At 41.3% G+C, this 13,881-nt stretch overlaps 1 protein-coding gene across 3 annotated transcripts in view; it reads right to left on the bottom strand.

Moving 5' to 3' along the window:
• The window catches only part of LOC110535677 (spindlin-W), a 32,238-nt gene extending 18,643 nt beyond the window's left edge, over positions 1-13,595 (bottom strand). The window contains exons 1-4 of one of the 3 annotated variants that reach the window (XM_021620828.3): positions 13,491-13,584; positions 12,848-12,908; positions 11,911-11,945; positions 604-727 (exon numbers count right to left, since the gene is read on the bottom strand). The gene's annotated coding sequence lies outside the window, so the exon portion shown is untranslated. Of the gene's footprint in view, positions 1-603; positions 728-11,910; positions 11,946-12,847; positions 12,909-13,490 lie in introns of all 3 variants that reach the window. The other 2 variants (XM_090190096.1, XM_021620826.3) reach the window with 2 other exon arrangements.
• Between the last annotated feature and the right edge of the window lie 286 nt (positions 13,596-13,881).

Raw genomic sequence — 13,881 nt, forward strand, 5'->3', positions numbered from 1 at the left:
GTTGTTGAAGTAAAGAATATTTGCTTGTCTGTGGTGTTTAATTAGGAGCAACCACACGCTGCACTCGACACATTTATCAAATTGCTTATTCCAGCTAATAATAAGCATGCACCCATTAAGAAAATTACTGTAAAAACTGTGATGGGTTCTGACTATAAACCTGAAATATCCTTAATCAAGTCACTAAGGGAGAGAGGGGAATGCAGAACGTTTACATTCTGTCAGAACATGTTATTGTTAGACATCAGGTATCCTATGGAAAGGAGAATGGCCACAGTCTGGTTTCAGTTGTTGGGTTGCAATTTGGAATACTTGCTACACCAGAAGTTAATGGTTATCTGTAGGGGGAATGGGGGTCAATTATGGTTGAATATGAGTCAGGGGCTTAGAATGTTACAAAGTAAGGGAAAAGGCAATCACATGGTTGTTGTCACTGATAAGGGTGGAGAGCTGTGGATTAGTGAAGAATGGGGGCCGAGGTTAGGTCACATTAAGGGAGAAGGAACAGTTTATTACCCACATCACTTAAACTTCCTGCCTAGCAATAAATATGTAATGTTTAGAGAAAAGGAGGAGACATCACCTAAAGTGGGGAATACATACTTGTTCTGGTGGGAACATGTCTTTTGTCTGTTCAACAGTCTGACCCATTGGGTGAATAAACTTGGTTTGAGCTTGTCCTAGTTGTCCGGTAGGTTGTCCCTTGGATTGATGAAGATTTGAAAAACTGTATGGTTGAGAGGGATGAGGCAAAAGGTATGACAAATAAGTCTGAAAGTCCAACTGATTGGCAAACGTACTGCAAATAAGAAATCATGTGACTAAACTAAATAAAAATAAACTATACTATGAAACAAAAAATAATTGATATAAAGAATGATAGTAAAAAGTTAGAGCACCTTAAATTACATTTTGGGAAAAAGGCAAACTCAGCGCCATCATTCATTGAATCAGATGGCCCATTCATCAAAACCCACTGATATAGCCAACTACTTTAATTACTTTTTCATTGGCAAGATAAGCAAACTTAGGTATGACATGCCAGTAACAAAAATGCTGACACTACACGGGTAATTCTCATGAAACCATTAAAACACCATGGCAGTAATGGTTTAAATATAAAACATGTAATTTAGTAATATAACAAAATATCATAATAAAGATAAGTGTTCTCTACCTTGCACAAAGAGTAATTTCAACATAGGAATGAATTATTTTTGTATTTTATTGCATTATCTGCTGAAATTCTCATTACCGCAACACATCCAGCTCTGTCTCGTCCAGCTCTGCTACCTGTCCCAGACCTGCTGTTTTCAACTCTCTAGAGACAGCAGGAGTGGTAGAGATACTCTTAATGATCGGCTATGAAAAGCCAACTGACAATTACTCCTGAGGTGCTGACCTGCTGCACCCTCGACATCTACTGTGATTATTATTAATTGACCATGCTGGTCATTTATGAACATTTGAACATCTTGGCCATGTTCTGTTACAATCTCCACCCGGCACAGCCAGAAGAGGACTGGCCACCGCTCATAGCCTGGTTCCTCTCTAGGTTTCTTCCTAGGGAGTTTTTCCTAGCCAACATGCTTCTACACCTGCATTGCTTGCTGTTTGGGGTTTTAGGCTGGGTTTCTGTACAGCACTTTGAGATATCAGCTGATGTACGAAGGGCTATATAAATACATTTGATTTGATTTGTCTGAATGATCCAAGATGGCGTAGCAGTCAGACGTCTTGTCCTGTCGTGTCCCTTGTATATATCGTTTTCACATAGTTTTCTTCGCATATCTTTTAAAATATTTTGCTAAACCTCAACATCTAAATACTCTCCTGCAACCCGCCTCACCCAATGTAGCGTGGATCTGCTTTTTTTTCTTCTAAAGTATTTATATTTACTACGGATCTGGAACCCTTCAACTGAAGCTAGCCAGCTAACTACCAGCTATCAGTCAGCAAACCATTGCTAGTGGTCATCAGCTAACCTTTAGCTCGGAAAGCTCTCGCCAGTTCGAACAACGCGACTCTAACCAGAGCATAACGGACCTATTATTTTTATCCCCGGATTCCCACCGCAAACGGAAAATTTTCATCTGGATCATCACAACTAGCTAACCGCAACCCCGGATGACTACTCCTGGCTAGCGTTTCCATCCACTTAGCTTGAAGCTAGCCCGGCCAGAGCTCCTGTGCTACCACCGAAGCATACTCCTAGGCTACAATATCCGGACCCACGACCGGTCTATCGATCTCACCGAATGAAGAGGCATAAACAGACTTAACCCCATCGCGACGTCCCCCAAAGGCTAACTTTCTAGCCCTTGCTATCTGATTGCTTGCTAATTCGGCCTGCTAACTGCTAGCCTGCCCCGGTCTACTGACAGCTAGCTTGTTTAGCCCCGGTCTGCTAACTGCTAGCTTGTTTAGCCCGGCCTACTAACTGTTAGCTTGTTAGCACAGGCCTGCTAACTGTCTGAATCGCCGTGTCCCCAACTAGCCCAACCACTCACCGGACCCATATTTATTTTCAATCTCTTTTCGATTTTTAATTCGATTATACCTTCCGGTAACCTGCCTCACCCAATGTGATACGGAATCGCTATTATTTTACATTTTTAGAACACATTCAAGACCCTCCAGAAGCTAACCAGCTAACTAGCTACAAGCTATTTAGTCATTGTTAGCCACTGCTAGCGGCTTTTACCTTCTGCACAGCCAGCCAGTTTTTTTTTGCCTGGATAACTGTCTCTCCACAACAATGCCGGATTCCTGCCGTAATCCCTGGACCACTACTTCTGATCTTCACAGCTAGCTTGCACGCAGTACCGAAGCTATCCCTGAGGCCCACTTCCCAGCTTACTCATCTGTTCACCCGAACCACACTCATATCCCCGAGCTGACAAGGTACAAATCTGTCGTTCTGCCCCTGAACAGGCAGTTAACCCACTGTTCCTAGGCCGTCATTGAAAATAAGAATTTGTTCTTAACTGACTTGCCTAGTTAAATAAAGGTAAAATAAAAAATAAATAAATACACGGCTAGAGCCCAATACTCCACCGGATCCTTGCTGTAAACTTGGCTACATAGCTGATGCCAGCTGGACACTGATCATTGGCTACATAGCTGATGCCTGCTGGACTGTCCATTAATCACGGTACTCCATTCTGTTTGTTTATGTTTTTATCTGTCGGCCCCAGCCGCACTCAGGCTCTGTGTGTAGTTAATCCGACCCTCTCTGCCTAGTCAACGCCATTTTACCTGCTGTTGTTGTGCTAGCTGATTAGCTGTTGTTGTCTCACCTGCTGTTTTAGCTAGCTCTCCCAATCAACACCTGCGATTACTGTATGCCTCGCTGTATGTCTCTCTCAAATGTCAATATGCCTTGTATACTGTTGTTTTTTAGGTTAGTTATCATTGTTTGAGTTTACAATGGAGCCCCTAGTTCCACTCTTCATACCTCTGATACCTCCTTTGTCCCACCTCCCACACATGCAGTGACCTCACCCATTACAACCAGCATGTCCAGAGATACAACCTCTATTATCATCACCCAGTGCCTGGGATTACCTCTGCTGTACCCATACCCCACCATACCCCTGTCTGCGCATTATGCCCTGAATATATTCTACCATGCCCAGAAATCTGCTCCTTTTATTCTTTGTCACCAACGCTCTAGGCGACCAGTTTTGATAGCTTTTAGCCGCACCCTCATACTACTCCTCCTCTGTTCCGCGGGTGATGTGGAGGTAAACCCAGGCCCTGCATGTCCCCAGGCACCCTCATTCATTGACTTCTGTGATCGAAAAAGCCTTGGTTTCATGCATGTCAACATCAGAAGCATCCTTCCTAAGTTTGATTTACTCACTGCTTTAGCACACTCTGCTAACCCTGATGTCCTTGCCGTGTCTGAATCCTGGCTTAGGAAGGCCACCAAAAATTCGGAGATTTCCATACCCATCTATAACATTTTCTGTCAAGATAGAACTGCCAACGGGGGAGGAGTTGCAGTCTACTGCAGAGATAGCCTGCAAACTAACGTCATACTTTCCAGGTCCATACCCAAACAGTTCGAACTACTAATTTTAAAAATTACTCTCTCCAGAAATAAGTCTCTCACTGTTGCCGCCTGCTACCGACCCCCCTCAGCTCCCAGCTGTGCCCTGGACACCATTTGTGAATTGATCGCCCCCCATCTAGCTTCAGAGTTTGTTCTGTTAGGCGACCTAAACTGGGATATGCTTAACACCCCGGAAGTCCTACAATTTAAGCTAGATGCCCTCAATCTCACACAAGTCATCAAGGAACCCACCAGGTACAACCCTAAATCTGTAAACAAGGGCACCCTCATAGACGTCATCCTGACCAACTGGCCCTCCACATACACCTCCGCTGTCTTCAAACAGGATCTCAGCGATCACTGCCTCATTGCCTGTATCCGCTACGGATCCGCAGTCAACCGACCACCCCTCATCACTGTCAAATGCTCCCTAAAACACTTCTTTCTAATTCCTTTCTAATCGACCTGGCCCGGGTATCCTGGAAGTATATTGACCTCATCCCGTCAGTTAAGGATGCCTGGTCATTCTTTAAAAGAAACTTCCTCACCATTTTAGATAAGCATGCTCCGTTCAAAAAATGCAGAACTAAGAACAGATACAGCCCTTGGTTCACTCCAGACCTGACTGCCCTCGACCAGCACAAAAACATCCTGTGGCGGACTGCAATAGCATCGAATAGTCCCCGTGATATGCAACTGTTCAGGGAAGTCAGGAACCAATACATGCAGTCAGTCAGGAAAGCCAAGGCCAGCTTTTTCAGGCATAAATTTGCATCCTGTAGCTCTAACTCCAAAAAGTTATGGGACACTGTAAAGTCCATGGAGAACAAGAGCACCTCCTCCCAGCTGCCCACTGCACTGAGGCTAGGTAACACGGTCACCACCGATAAATCCATGATTATCGAAAACTTCAACAAGCATTTCTCAACGGCTGGCCATGCCTTCCTCCTGGCTACTCCAACCTCGGCCAACAGCTCTTCCTCCCCCGCAGCTACTCACCCAAGCCTCTCCAGGTTCTCCTTTAACCAAATCCAGATAGCAGATGTTCTGAAAGAGCTGCAAAACCTGGACCCGTACAAATCAGCTGGGCTTGACAATCTGGACCCTCTATTTCTGAAACTATCCGCCGCCATTGTCGCAACCCCTTTTACCAGCCTGTTCAAACTCTCTTTCATATCGTCTGAGATCCCCAAGGATTGGAAAGCTGCCGCAGTCATCCCCCTCTTCAAAGGGGGAGACACCCTGGACCAAAACTGTTACAGACCTATATCCATCCTGCCCTGCCTATCTAAGGTCTTTGAAAGCCAAGTCAACAAACAGGTCACTGACTATCTCGAATCCCACCGTACCTTCTCCGCTGTGTAATCTGGTTTCCGAGCCGGTCACGGGTGCACCTCAGCCACGCTCAAGGTAGTAAACGATATCATAACCGCCATCAATAAAAGACAGTACTGTGCAGCCGTCTTCATCGACCTGGCCAAGGCTTTCGACTCTGTCAATCACCATATTCTTATCGGCAGACTCAGTAGCCTCGGTTTTTCTAATGAATGCCTTGCCTGGTTCACTAACTACTTTGCAGACAGAGTTCAGTGTGTCAAATCGGAGGGCATGTTGTCCGGTCCTCTGGCAGTCTCTATGGGGGTGCCACAGGGTTCAATTCTCGGGACGACTCTTTTCTCTGTATATATCAATGATGTTGCTCTTGCTGCGGGCGATTCCCTGATCCACCTCTACGCAGACGACACCATTCTGTATACTTCCGGCCCGTTCTTGGACACTGTGCTATCTAACCTCCAAACGAGCTTCAACGCCATACAACACTCCTTCCGTGGCCTCCAACTGCTCTTAAACGCTAGTAAAACCAAATGCATGCTTTTCAACCGTTCGCTGCCTGCACCAGCACGCCCGACTAGCATCACCACCCTGGATGGTTCCGACCTAGAATATGTGGACATCTATAAGTACCTAGGTGTCTGGCTAGACTGTAAACTCTCCTTCAAGACTCATATCAAACATCTCCAATCTAAAATTAAATCTAGTCGGCTTTCTATTCCGCATCAAAGCCTGCTTCACTCACGCCGCCAAACTTACCCTAGTAAAACTGACTATCCTACCGATCCTCGACTTCGGCGATGTCATCTTCAAAATAGCTTCCAATACTCTACTCAGCAAACTGGATGCAGTTTATCACAGTGCCATCCGTTTTGTTACTAAAGCACCTTATACCACTCACCACTGCGACCTGTATGCTCTAGTCGGTTGGCCCTCGCTACATTTTCGTCGCCAGACCCACTGGCTCCAGGTCATCTACAAGTCCATGCTAGGTAAAGCTCCGCCTTATCTCAGTTCACTGGTGACGATGTCAACACCCACCGGTAGCACGCGCTCCAGCAGGTGTATCTCACTGATCATCCCTAAAGCCAACACCTCATTTGGCAGCCTTTCGTTCCAGTTCTCAGCTGCCTGTGACTGGAACGAATTGCAAAAAATCGCTGAAGTTGGAGACTTTTATCTCCCTCACTAACCTTTAAACATCTGCTATCTGAGCAGCTAACCGATCGCTGCAGCTGTACATAGTCTATCGGTAAATAGCCCACCCAATTTACCTACCTCATCCCCATACTGTTTATATTTATTTACTTTTCTGCTCTTTTGCACACCAGTATGTCTACCTGTACATGACCATCTGATCATTTATCACTCCAGTGTTAATCTGCAAAATTGTAATTATTCGCCTACCTCCTCATGCCTTTTGCACACAATGTATATAGACTCTCTTTTTTCCTACTGTGTTATTGACTTGTTAATTGTTTACTCCATGTGTAACTGTGTTGTCTGTTCACACTGCTATGCTTTATCTTGGCCAGGTCGCAGTTGTAAATGAGAACTTGTTCTCAACTAGCCTACCTAGTTAAATAAAGGTGAAATAAAAAATAAAAAAATGCATGTCATGTTGTAATTTAAACAGAGTAAATTTTAAATATTTTGAAAAAAAAAATAATGTTCTAATAGATGTTTTCAAATGACAGAAAAAGTATTAACTAAATATTCATGTATGATAATAATGAAAAAAGTGGAAAAATCAAGTGTCCGTGACTGATGTTGTCATCCTCCGCAACATTTTTGAAGGACTGAGAATTTTAAATAAAGTTTGATTTTGAATGAAGCAACACATCTGCGAGTACCTTCAAGATGGCTACCAGGTAAGCAGATCTCTTTATATTTCTCCAGTTAAAAAGTTAAACAATCACGTCAGACTGCGTACATGACAGTATTGATTATCATTACCGATACAGGTAGTTTTCCACATTTAGAAAAACGTTAGATTAAAAATGTTCTATGAAAATATACTTCATTAATGTCTAATTATGTACATTGAGTAAAATTTGCTTAGCCATCATGTCTTCTCTATAGTTAGCAAAACATGCTAAGCTTCCTCATTCTCCGCAACACCATTCTCACTTACCGCTGCAATTTGTGGTAGAGAGAACCTCTGTTTTGGTAATGAGAATTGTATCATACAGACTATATATTTTTTAATATATATAATGAACTATTAATTTAAATATTATTTATTAACTGTTGATATTTTGCTTTATGTCCTGTTTAATTGCAGACAGTTAGCTTTAGCGAAGGCTAGACTGAATTCTGAGAAAAAGTTTACACCAACCCAGAACTGCTGGAAGAGTACAGAAGGAAGGCGAGAGAAGATGTTAGGGGTTGGAGAGGTTACAGCAAGAGTAATTAGCATATATATATATATGTCTATAGGGAGACTACGCCCTCTCACACTGTCTATAGGAAGTCAATACCCTACAGTGTTTAGAAGTCTACACATGCGCGCACACACATCCACCACACATGCGCACGGTCCCACACACACAGAATCAGTAAGCCATTCAGCCCCTACTGTAGGATGTGTACACACACAGTCAGTAAGCCATTCAGTCCCTACTGTAGGATGTGTACACACACACACAGTCAGTAAACCATTCAGTCCCTACTATAGGATGTGTACACACACACACACAGTCAGTAAGCCATTCAGTCCCTACTGTAGGATGTGTACACACACACAGTCAGTAAACCATTCAGTCCCTACTGTAGGATGTGTACACACACACAGTCTGTAAGCCATTCAGTCCCTACTGTATGATGTGTACACAGACACACAGTCAGTAAGCCTTCCAGTCTCTACTATAGGATGTGTACACACACACAGTCAGTAAGCCATTCAGTCTCTACTATAGGATGTGTACACACACAGTCAGTAAGCCATTCAGTCTCTACTATAGGATGTGTACACACACACACAGTCAGTAAGCCATTCAGTCTCTGCTATTGGATGTGTACACACACACACAGTCAGCAAGCCATTCAGTCTCTGCTATAGAATGACGTGTCCATAACAGTAAGATTTTTCACATGTTTCTAGACATGCTCATTTCATGTCATGGTTCCTTTCCATCTCCAGATATCAAAAACGAAAGCAAAATCAAGAAAACTCCAGATCTGACAAAGAAGCCACATAAAAAGAAGAAAAACCAGTGACGGGAAAACTCAAAGGTATTACAGAAAAGAGAAACATCTAAAAGCTGTATTGGACATAACACAATAAAGCAAGGAAGATGATACACTTCAACATGTTCAAGAAGAAAAATGAACAAGTTGAGAGCAGACAAGAGAACAGACATTCTAACCTCAGCAGGTAAATGTCCCTGCCATCAACTCAACTCCTAAAATAAGAGACACCAGGACCAGTGAATACATCTAACCCAAAGGAATCACCCAAAAAGAGGAACAGAAGCAAGAAAACACTATCAAAATTGAGGTCAAAGTTGCACGACACAGAAGAGAAACTGCTGGAGAGGACCAAGGAGATGGTCAACCTAAAGAAAATACTTGAGGTGATGGCCAAGAGGAAGCAGGTAATTGTCAACATGGAAGGCAGAGAGGTCCAGAAGAATTATCCAATAACAGCCAGAGAAGAATAATCCGCAAACTTGTTAGCCGCTTCCTTCGTCAAGATGAAATCTTCACTGTAATAAATGGGAAATCCGGGGAAATCGGGAAAAAGGGACAGATATTCCTCAATAGAGCCTTAACGGACACCATGGCAAATCTTCATAGAAGACTTCTATCTGAGAATCCAAGGGACAACCTTTTCAACTCTTTAAACTTAAGCCATTTTGGATTGGCCTGCGAAGAGTCACAGACAGAAAAACAAGTGCTTGCAAAACACATGAAAACTTTGGTCTGAAGATGAAGCTGCACCAACTTGTGGCCATAGAAACATCAACCCCAAGGGACACTGTACAGGCCAGTGTGTGTAGTGACGATGACGTACTGTTCTAATGTTCTCGTATGTGTTGTTTTTATGTGTTCTCTGTTTTTAGCCAATGTATGTTATGTTCTTTTGAAGCACTGCACATTGAAATTGATTGAACTTGAATCCATGATTGTGACAATATTATCTCATTTATTTTCTATATTAAATATCGTGTTTTTAACCATACCTCAGTCTTAGTATACTTATTATCATTACTGAAATCAACCTCATTTCCGAATCTATATATCATTACCGCAACAGGTGTTCATTTAATATTAATTTAATGAATGGAAGAAATAGTAGTTTGCTTTTAAATGAATGTGCGGAATCTATACGTTACGTTCCATCAGGCTTGCCACATCATTTTGAAAATATTTCATTGAAACCGGACATAAAAAATATTAGGTTGTAGATTGCGGAAGTTGTGAGAGAAATCAGTCAAAATTAAATAAAAAATGTAATTTAAAAATATATATTATTTCACAGTTTCAAGTAACTGTGCATGACTTAATAAAAAATTAATTAAAAATGTATTAGCTTTCCTAACGGTCTTGACGTTTTCAGAGGACTTGTTTTGGAAAATATGTTCAAAAAGGTGTTAAATTGTCAGTAAATATTTTTAAACTAATGCTCACAAACACTTCAGACTTTGTTATTAATGCCTAAAAAGGAAATTTGTTGATGCATGTCTTTTTAAAGATTTCATGTTTGAAATCTTTGAAACCAAGATTTCATGAGAATCACCCACACATCCAAATATATCTGACCAAATTATGAATGACAATAAACTTTTGCATTCCGTAAAGTCAGTGTGGAATAGGTGCATTTTTTTGTTGTTGTCTATAAACAACGACAAGCCACCGGGGTCTGACAATCTGGATGGAAATTGACTGAGGATAATAATGGACGATATTGCCACATCTTCAATTTAAGCCTACTAGAAAGTGTGTGCCCTCAGGCTGGCTCAAATAGCCAACCAATCAGCCTGTTACCAACCTTAGTAAACTTCTGTAAAAAAAAAATATATACTATATTTTCAAAAGCATTTGAAAATTCTGGTGTTCATATTTCACAACCTTTGCAGGCTTTTGGAGTTGCCTTTATCCAACACCAGAGGTATTCAACTCTTACCTTATGAGGTCCGGAGCCTACTGGTTCTCTGTTCTACTGTACCTGATAATGAATTGCACCCACCTGGTGTCCCAAGTCTAAATCAGTCCCTGGTTGTCAGACTTTTCTAATCATTACTAGTTTTGTTGGCAGATGTGGACCGTTCCAGCATCTTAAAAGTGTGCCCAGGCAGAAATTATGCATACTAATATTAAATCAATCACTTAGAATTAAAACTGTTCCAATACTAGGATTTGTACTACATAAAGCCATGACTACATGGAACTATATTCCACATCAGGTAACTGATACAAGCAGTAGAATCAGATTTTAAAAAACTGGTAATACACCTTATAGAACAATGGGGACTGTGAAGAGACACACACACAAAAGTACAGACACATGCATACGCACACATGGTCTAATTGTTGTATGGTGGTATTAAACATTTAGTACTGTAGCTATGTAGTGGAGTAATAATGTTATATGATGTACTGTTTTATATTTTGTTTCACATGTAATGTAAGTTCATTGATATGTTTGGAACCCAGGAAGAGTAGCTGCTACCTTGGCAGCAGCTAATGGGGTTCCCTAATAAATACAAATATCTAGCTAGGTCCCCCTCACAGGTTCGGTCACTCTCCACTTCTGCTGGGCGTGCCCCAGTCCGTAATCAATGCCAACCATGCACGGTTAATCTAAAGGCAAGTCAGTCTGTGACAGCCCTTTCACAGACTTTCCCTCACAACCAGACAACCAACCATTCCACTACTGGAGTATCCCCATTGTCATTCAGGCTGGGGTAACATTCCAGTTAGTCAATGGGTCTCTTTGGTATGCAAGCTGCATCTGCTGACTGCCTATAGTGAACCGTATAAATGGAAACTGATCACCCAACAGCCCCAATACCCCGCCAGTCATACAGGAAGGATACCACCCATGTCGCTGCAGCTTGCCCAGAAGGACCAGTTAGCTGTGCAAGCTGATCAGGCCCCAGAACTACAACCACAACTGGCTACTTCGTCTCCTCTCCCTTTATTAAAAACACACTCATTTTATGGAGACCTCAAAGACTTTGGATCAACCTTGCACACTTAATTTTTGTGGGTAAAAGAGGGCTGTACGTATACACTACTAGAGTAGCTGAGTGTGGTATTATGGTTGCTTTCCTGTAACTTGGTTACGCTACTGTGTGTTTGTGTCGTGAAAGGCTTGTTATTATATTTTGTAGAATTGCCCATTGTTGATATGCTGTAAGTGTGTGAATGAGATTAAAACAAACACATTGAAGTTGGCTTTGGCTATTCAAACACAGAGGCATGGCAGTGCCACTCATAGTTAGATATACCAAGACCCTTACGAAACCATTTTTAAAGACAGAATAATACATACAAAATGAACAAGTGCTACTTACGTGCAGGTGAAGGTGTTGGAGTGTAATCATGTTGGCTATATTGGATTCAGAATAAAAATGATTCACACCAGCCTTTATAGTCAAGTGTTGTAAACTACACAATTCCGGGGAAAAAAATGAATTTTGGATGGCACATTGAATGAGGCAAAATATAAAGATAATATGTGATGGCCCCATGACTTAATCGAAATACTAGGGGCTAAAAGATACAAAGTCCTTTAAGGAACATTAGACCCCCCAAAAATATATTTTGATGTCTGAGCCCATTTGTTTTCCTTAGAGCCAATTACAATAGTCACAACATGAAAAAACGTGTAGCCTTTCTGTTTGAATGTTCTTGTCAGGCAGGATCATACAGCACTGAATGACCATACAGCACTGAATGAGAGCAAATTTTACATGGATAGTTCTCTATTGAATAGCTAGCTACCAAAACGTGAAGTTTACATTCATCATAAATAAATAAATTATATATATATATATATATATATATATATATATATATATATATAATAGATATTTCCACTTATTGTATCTGTGTGTTTACAGGTCTATTTTTCTAAGATGCATTCAGAAAGCCTAATGCTGTTTGTTTATGCATGTAGGGCTGACAGGTGAATACTTGTATTCCAAATTAGAGCAATATCAGAGCTTGCAATATTGGGTTACATGAGTTTATGTATACCACTCCCTTATTCTGCACTTTTTGAGTTTAGGGGGAGTGTATTCTTTAGAGCAGATTACAATAGCCACAACATAAAATAAAAAGTGTTACTGTATGTATTTTTATCAGACAGGATCATTTAGCACTGCTTGAGTTAAGGGGATGTGTCACAATATCTATCAATTTAACCACTTTTGCAGTAAAAAAATTCACACAACCATCCACTTCATACATGAGACCTTAGAGATATGGAAAAAACGTGGTTTATTTTACCTTGGGTATGGGTATCAAGAAAATGTGGGAGCCTTGCCACTAGCCTAATAGGCTGTCATTCCTGAAAATGTATACACAATTGGGATTAGAATTAGCCCCGCCCAGTTCATTCATGGTTTTTCAAAAAAAATGTACCTACAGATAACATTGAAACAATGTGTATCTGTCTCACTGCCCCCGACCTAACTATACTTTTATTTAACAGACATGGAGAGCAGTTATAGCTAAGTAAATCTACTCAATATTCTCTGTAGTGACCCAAGAACGTATAGGATTGCCATTTATATAATAAATAAAGTCAAAGGGAGGAAGTATTTGCTTGCGATTGCATTTGTAAACACATGTGCATCCTGAAGCAATGATTCGCTTAAATTGCCAAATAGGTGGATTGACTGGATTCTAACAATGTCAGCCATGTTGAACCAGCAGTACATACAAACCCCGCATCGGTGTGCAAAAACGGCGCAGGCGAACAAAGGAAGGGAATGTATATGGTCTGTTTGACATGCATTTTAAATGCAAACAACAAAACAGTTTTATACACAAATATCCCATGCACCCTCATAACTCCCATGGAAACTAGTGGTCGTCTGAGGCCATGCATTTCATTATCAATCGAGTGATTCGTTTGAGGGTTGCTTACCCGATGAATTGTAAATCGAATTAATTGGTCCCCTCTCGCATTTCCTCCAGCTCCGTTTGCATGCAACCCTAAAACTATGACCGAATCCACCGCTGTGAAGCAGGCAAGAATAATTAAGTAGTTCCGGGTCATGGATTTTTGAAATCTTTCAGAATAAGAGTCCCGTCCTGTATTTTTTTTTATTTATTATTATCATTATTTTTTTACCTTTATTTAACTAGGCAAGTCAGTTAATTAAGAACACATTCTTATTTTCAATGACAACCTAGGAACAGCGTTCAGGGGCAGAACAACAGATTTGTACCTTGTCAGCTTGGGGATTTGAACTTGCAACCTTTTGGTTACTAGTCCAACAATCTAACCACTAGGCTACCCTGCCGTATACTTTGTA

This window comes from Oncorhynchus mykiss, chromosome 11, assembly GCF_057628025.1.
Source record: "Oncorhynchus mykiss isolate SJ-2025 chromosome 11, ASM5762802v1, whole genome shotgun sequence".
In the NCBI taxonomy this organism is placed as follows: Eukaryota; Metazoa; Chordata; class Actinopteri; order Salmoniformes; family Salmonidae; genus Oncorhynchus; species Oncorhynchus mykiss.